Raw genomic sequence first — 6,986 nt, 5'->3', positions numbered from 1 at the left:
AGATTATTAAGATCATGATGAAGCAACTTGTAACTAGGTAATATTTATGTTGTATGTTGATTTCCCTTGTAATGCAACAAAGTTTATGGATTTTTCTTCTTCATATATGTCTTTCATCTTTAATATCTCATATTTTTTATTGTTAGATAATATGCACTTTGTTCTTCATTTTGCAAAAACATAATATTCTTTGTGTAAGATGTGTCATTAAATTGTACACATCTATACTTAGAACAAAAATATTATGTTTTTCCTTATAAATAATGTTATTTGATTTTTTATTGTTTCATTAGGTTGATTCACATTAAATACTTTGAAATTATAATTTTTGAAAAGTGAAGAAAAATCCTATCTTTTTAGAAGTAATTTGTGCTTAAAATTATAAATCTATTTGGAAAATGATAGTTTGATTTATTTTAACTATCACTAAAACTTAGGAATCAATATACTAAAAAATATTATTAAACTTACACTTTGTGGATTCTAGTATCTTAATAATATTTTCTTTTAACACTTATTTTCAAATCATTATTGGTTTATTCTCATTCTCTTAAATAGCTTTATTTTCAATCTTTTATTTTATGTTCATAACATTAAAACTCATCAATCTTTGGAGCTAGGTTAGAATTTATTAATTTTGGTTTAAAATAGTTTTCTTTTTTTATTTTAGACAACTCCTTTGGGTTCGATCTCATGTTTACACGAACACTATATTCCATATACGATTCGTGAGCTTGTGAGTATAAATTTTTAAAACATACCAAGTAGAACCGATGATAGTTTTAGATGGAATTCTCTATTGGACTTAGGTGAAGATCGTAGAACATGGAGTGCTCCCATGTTCACCAAAGAGGATATAGAGGCCTCACATCAACATCATTCATCAACCAACAAAGCTTCAGGAGAATTGCACCTTGGCAAGTTCTTTCAGAACAAGCTTGAATTGAAAGCCAAAGCATCCATATTTGCGATGAAGAATAATTTTGAGTTTATGGTGAAGAAATCTGGGACTGATGTGTGGTACATTACCTGCAAGGATCCTGATTGTGGTTGGAGATTGAGGGGAAAGAAAAAAATGCGATCTAAAATGTTCGAGATTACTGTATACAACGAACTACACACTTACTCACAAGAAATTCGAGATAAGGACCACCATCAAGCATCACCATGGATTGTTGGCCACCTAATCAAGAGGAAATTTTCTACCGATGGTACTCGGTACTTGGCAAACAACGTAAGGGAGGAATGAAGCACCATTTTGGGGTCGAAATGAGCTATGAAAACGCATGGAGATGCAGAGAAAAGGCTCTTATGCATGTCAGAGGGACACCTGAGGAATCATACTCCAAGTTACCTGGATACCTGTGTCAGTTAGAGCATAAGAACCCAGGTACAATTACTGATTTTGTAGCAAAAGATTGTCATTTCTTGTATTACTTATTTTCCCTTAGCGTTTCTAGGCGTGGATTCCAGTACTGTCGTCCTGTCATTTGTGTGGACGACACATTCTTGAAGAATAAGTATGGTGGCCACATGCTCTGTGCTGATGCGTTGGATGCAAACAACCAGCTGTTTCCAATTGCATTTGCATTGGTGGATAGTGAGAACCATAACTCTTGGACTTATTTCATGAGAAAATTGAAGGAAGCCATAGGGGACGTTGACAGCCTAGCTTTTGTATCGGACAGGCATAAAAGCATTAATCATGCTTTGGAGCTTGTGTTCCCAAATGCCTATCACGGTGCATGTTACCATCACATCTGTATGAATGTGGTGGCAAAATTCAAAACTGACCACTATCAAGACATTATGGGGTGTGCAACATACACCTTTAGAAGAACAGAATTTCACAAGTTCTTTAACAAGATTAAGGTAATTGATCCGCCCATCACTATATATCTTGAGGGAATTGGTTTGAATGGTGGAGTAGCGCTTATTTTCCTGGAAACCGATACAATATCATGGCCAGTAACTATGCAGAAAGCTTTAACAATAAAACCAAGGAGGAAATGAGCTTTCCAATTGTCATTTTCCTTGAATTCATAACATTCACTCTTCAAACTTGGTTTGCCGGTAGACGTGAAAGAGCTGCAAAAGCAACAACTGTGTTATCACCTAAGATGGAAAATGATGTGAAGTAAATAGGTGAGAAAGCAATTTTCCTAGATGTCCCTGTCATTGGTCATCATGAATTTCTTGTGGTCGATGGTAATGGTGATGGTGAGGTGAACTTGGCCACAAAATCATGCTCTTGTTGCATGTTCCAAACCATTGGGATACCCTGTGCACATGCTTTGCTACAGCCAAAAAAAGAAGCATAAGCATTTACTCATTGTGTTCCCATTACTATAGAATCGAGGCATTGAGGGACACTTATAAGGAAACTATTTACCCTGTTGGGAACGAGGATGAATGGGCAATCCCTAACCACATCAGAGATATGGTTGTCGGTGTCCCCGTTGATAAAACCCCTGTAGGATGGCCCAAGAAGCAGAAAGTGGGTAGGCGAAAGACAAAGGTAAGAAAACTGCACCAAGTATGTGATGCATGCGATACATGTGATTATGGCATGGCATGAATGTCAAAATATGGAATTTTCCAAAGCTTGAGTCTCTGTAATTGTGCATGATTATAATTATTGTTATCCTCATTTCTTTCCGGGTGTCCAGATCCACACTCTAAGCTCGTGGGGCGCCCGATTGAGAGTTAAGGCCCAGATCGGGCCCATTTGATGAGAGGAAAACGGATGTTGGCAGCCCAAGTCTAGGCAAGGCCCAAAGGGCATCCGGGAGTGAGGACCGGGACCACCGCCGGGGTAGGTGGTATGAACCCAGGATCGCTCACCGCAGCGTCCCCCAAGGTGCGGCAAAGAAGGTTGCAGCTCCCAAAACCGAGATGGGAGCCGGGATCGCTGTGGATAGACCCGGATCCTAGTAAACGGTCCGGGCTCCTGGTATATGGTTTGGGACCTTGGTGAACAGAGGGGGATGTTGGTAAACGAACCTGGGTCGGTTGTCCTAGTTTGGCGAGATAGAGAGTCCAAGACACTGATATCGTCCCATGAAGCGTGGGGGTTGTCCCCACACTGAACCTACAGAAGAGGCTACCTCAGGATTGTACGCCGTTGGTTCAGACCTGCGCCGCAACTACTCTGACCAATCTTGTCCCCCAAATCCTCCTTGTAGCCCAGAATACCCAGACTGAAACTCCAGTTTGTTGCATATCTTAGAATAAGATATTATTTGGTTTGGCCCAATGGGCTTTGATTAATGTACCTTTGTATTGGCTCCCATCAGAGAAGCTAATGGTATTTATGCCCTTATTGGGCCCGGGTCAGCTCGACCAAAACCCAGTGCACTCATGTGCCTATAAATACGAATAGTGGTGCACTGGGGAAGGGATCCGAGATTTTGATTGTAAGCAGTTACTCAGCTCAAACTTGTAGAAAACTCCATTGTCAAAGGTTCTCTAAGCTCTAATGCAACAGTCTCGTGGACTAAGGCTCATTAACGCCCCAACCAGGTAAAAACCTTGTCTTTATTCCTCAAACCCTTTCTTCTAAGCTCTCTAATCTTCTATTATTCTAGTTTCCGAAAAACTTGGTAAACATTTTGGTGCTTTCATTGAGAGCCTGAGAAAGCTAGAGTTGATCTTGAACATCTGCAACAATGGTGAACACAAGACACACCACTTTCGACCCTAATAATCAAGAACAAGGCAATGGAGAGCCACTGCCCAGCCAACCTCTTCCTCAGAGTCAACCTGAAGACACACCTCATCAGATGTCCTAGCCTGACGAGTCACAGAACTATGAAGGCGGGGCAGAATATGAGGAAGATTACTATGAGGAAGAGGAGGGAAATAAGGGGGAATACCACGATCTCAAAGCTGAGGATCCTGCGATCCCTGAAGGATTAGACCCCAACCAGGAGGACTCGGAGGTGACCAAATTGAGATAGCAAGTCCTAGACCAAGAGGCCAGGATTGCTGAACAAAAGGAAGCCACTCAACGGATGCAAGAGTCCCTCCAAGCCCTGCAAGCTTTCATAGCCACCCAGGGCTTGGCAGCAAATCCCCCAGTTGTTCCACCTCCAGGAACACAACCGCCCACTCCGCATGCTAGGAATGGCGTGCCCGGAGATGCAAGGCCGATTCTTACCCCGGGACAAGCCCCCGGGCAGGGCCTGGTTAACCCAGCCCAAGAGAAAGGGAAGGCCAAAGTAAACCCCCAGAGGGAAGTCCCTCCTGTCCAGAGAACAGGGACCCATCCTCGACCGCTCCCTAGGAAAGAGAAGGTGCGCCCCATCCCAGAACAAGGCCACCCGATCAATCCGCAAGGGACGTGCCCATAAGGTACTAGGCCCCGACATGCCCCAGGGAAGGCTAGACGGGAACGGTCTTTCCACCCAAGTGCTTCCGTGAATAAGGGCCACCGAGGGCGCCAGCATAACGACGAGCCAAATGCTCTTAGCTCTGAGGACGATACATCCCAGGCAGACCTATGTGACGGGCTGAATGCTCGAAAAGAATGAGCCCGCAAGGAAAAGATTTGCCCCGGGATGGCGATTTGAGAAATAATCTCAACGACAGAAGGAACGAGAGAGCTCCCCTGGAAGATGGTATGACCAGAAAACTCATGGAGCAGCTAACCACTTTGAAGAAAGTCACAGACCGCCTGGTCCACAAACAGAAGGGGGCAGACACTGATTCCGATGAAGAAGAAAAGGAACCCTGCGCAAGGCACATCCTGGGTGCGCTGCTCCCCAAAGGGTTCAAAATGCCGAGTCTAACTGCCTACACTGGGAACATCGACCACAGGGATCATCTGTACCATTACAACCGGTTAATAATTGTGGCCCACGTCTGCGACGACGGCAAGTGCCTCTGCTTTTCGATTACTCTAAGCAGACCTATAGAGGAGTGGTGGAAGAGGCTCAAGCCAGGATCCATCCAATCCTGGTCCAGACTGCAGTCGGCATTCCACAAACAGTTTGTGGCCGCCATGAGGATGGACATGCAGATCAGTGCCCTCGCCAACATTAAGCAGCTCCCCACGGAGACATTAAGGGCCTACATCTAGCGTTTCACCGAGGAAGCCTCCAAGACCAAGGTGGACGATGGGCAGCGCCTGGTGGCCCTGCAATCCGGGATTCGGGCTGGATCTCCCCTCTGGGATGACATGCAATGCAGCAAGGTGGCTACCCTCGAGGAATTCCTAAGAAGGGCCCAAGGATTTATTAACTGGGAAGAGGCCCAAATCCAAGCATTTGGATGGCAGCCGACACCTCAGCCAAGTGCCCAAACATTTCCGGGATACGGGGTGTAGTTTTCGGCCCAACAGTACGTCACTCCCCCGATTGCGCTGGGATCGGCAGCCGCGCCTGGAATGACCTTTGCCACACCCGCGGTATATGGCCCTGCCTCTTCGGGGTACGCCCCGGCCCAGTCTACCCCTTTTTCCGGGTACGGAATCACGCCAGTCGGGTACAGCGCTGCTCCCGTCGGAACCCAGCCATCCTAGGTGGGGGGAACTGAAGCAAGTGTGAATCCCTCCTGGGGAAAGAGGTCCAGAAAGGGACAAAATCAGGCCGAATCGTCTAAGAAGGGCAAAAGAGGCTATGAGCCCCAGTATTCGGAGTACACCAACCTGGCGGATACTAGGGAGAACATCTACTTGGCCACTGAAAGGGCGATTCATTACTGGAAACCAGCCCCCATGTTCAAAGGAGGAAGGAATCCGAGGGATACTAGCAAGCGGTATGCTTACCATAAGGAGGTGGGCCACACAACCGAAGCATGCCGGCAGGTCAAGAACAAGATCGAAAATCTGATCAAATTGGGACACCTCCACCAATGGGTCAGGATGCCCGTGGGAGTTCCGAGATTGTCAGCAATCCCCGGACAGTCCACGATCCCGGGCGCACCCGGAGCATACTCACCTCCTCAGGGAGGATACGTAAAGGGTCCAGGACCGCAGGCCCCTCAGGGGGCCCCCACCATGCAGGCGCCCGGACCTGGAATGCCTTACCCAGCCGGGACCGCGCCCCCGCAAGTAGATGGTCATGTAGCCACCATCTTGGGCAGGCGCCATCTGGGAGGACTGTCCCGGAATGATCAGAAGCGTTACCTCAGTGAGCTTGACCACGACCAAGAGGTATGCGCCCTAGTCTAGGCACCAGCCCAACGACCAAAGTTGATGAACCTCCCCATCACCTTCACGAAAGACGACGCCCACAACGTCCATTTCCTGCATCATGACCCTCTGGTCATTGATGCCCAAATCGCCAACAAGATGGTGTCCTGAGTGCTAGTGGATGACAAGAGCTCCGTCAACATTTTGTTCAAGCCCGCCTTCACCGCAATAGGCCTGACCGAGGCGGATCTGGCCTCGTGCCCAACCCAGATCTACGGCTTCAATGGAGATTCAATACTCCCGATGGGAAAAATCCAGTTTCCCGTAACACTAGGGAACGAGATGCAATGCTCTTTCAAGTTCTATACATTCGTGGTGGTGGATTGCCCCACCGCTTATAACGTCATTTTCAGTCGACCCGCACTGGTCAAATTTGGGGCTATCACCTCCAGCCGTCATCTCTGCATGAAATTCCCCTGCAATAACGGAGGGGTGGGAATGGTCCGGGGAGATCAGAAGAGCGCTCAAAAGTGTTACCACGTGTCCGCCTGGCCTATTTACATGGTCCGCGGAGAACCTCTTAAGGAAGTCACCTACCTGGTCCTGTCTGCTCCTCCAGCTGGATGGATTGCCCAGGAAGAGGATGAGCAGGACCCGCAGATAGGGGATGACCACGTACTAGAACCCATGGAGGAGATTGAAGAGGTGTGCATCAGTGAAACCGACCCGACCAAGGTAATCCAAGTCGGGAAGAACCTGAAAGCAGAGGTCCAGGCCGCAATCATCGCCCAGGTGAAGGAGAGCCAGGATGTTCTGGCCTGGTCTCATTCGGATATGACCGGGATCGACCGCA

Source organism: Humulus lupulus, chromosome 7, assembly GCF_963169125.1.
Source record: "Humulus lupulus chromosome 7, drHumLupu1.1, whole genome shotgun sequence".
Taxonomy (NCBI): Eukaryota; Viridiplantae; Streptophyta; class Magnoliopsida; order Rosales; family Cannabaceae; genus Humulus; species Humulus lupulus.
This window is presented reverse-complemented; position numbering follows the sequence as displayed.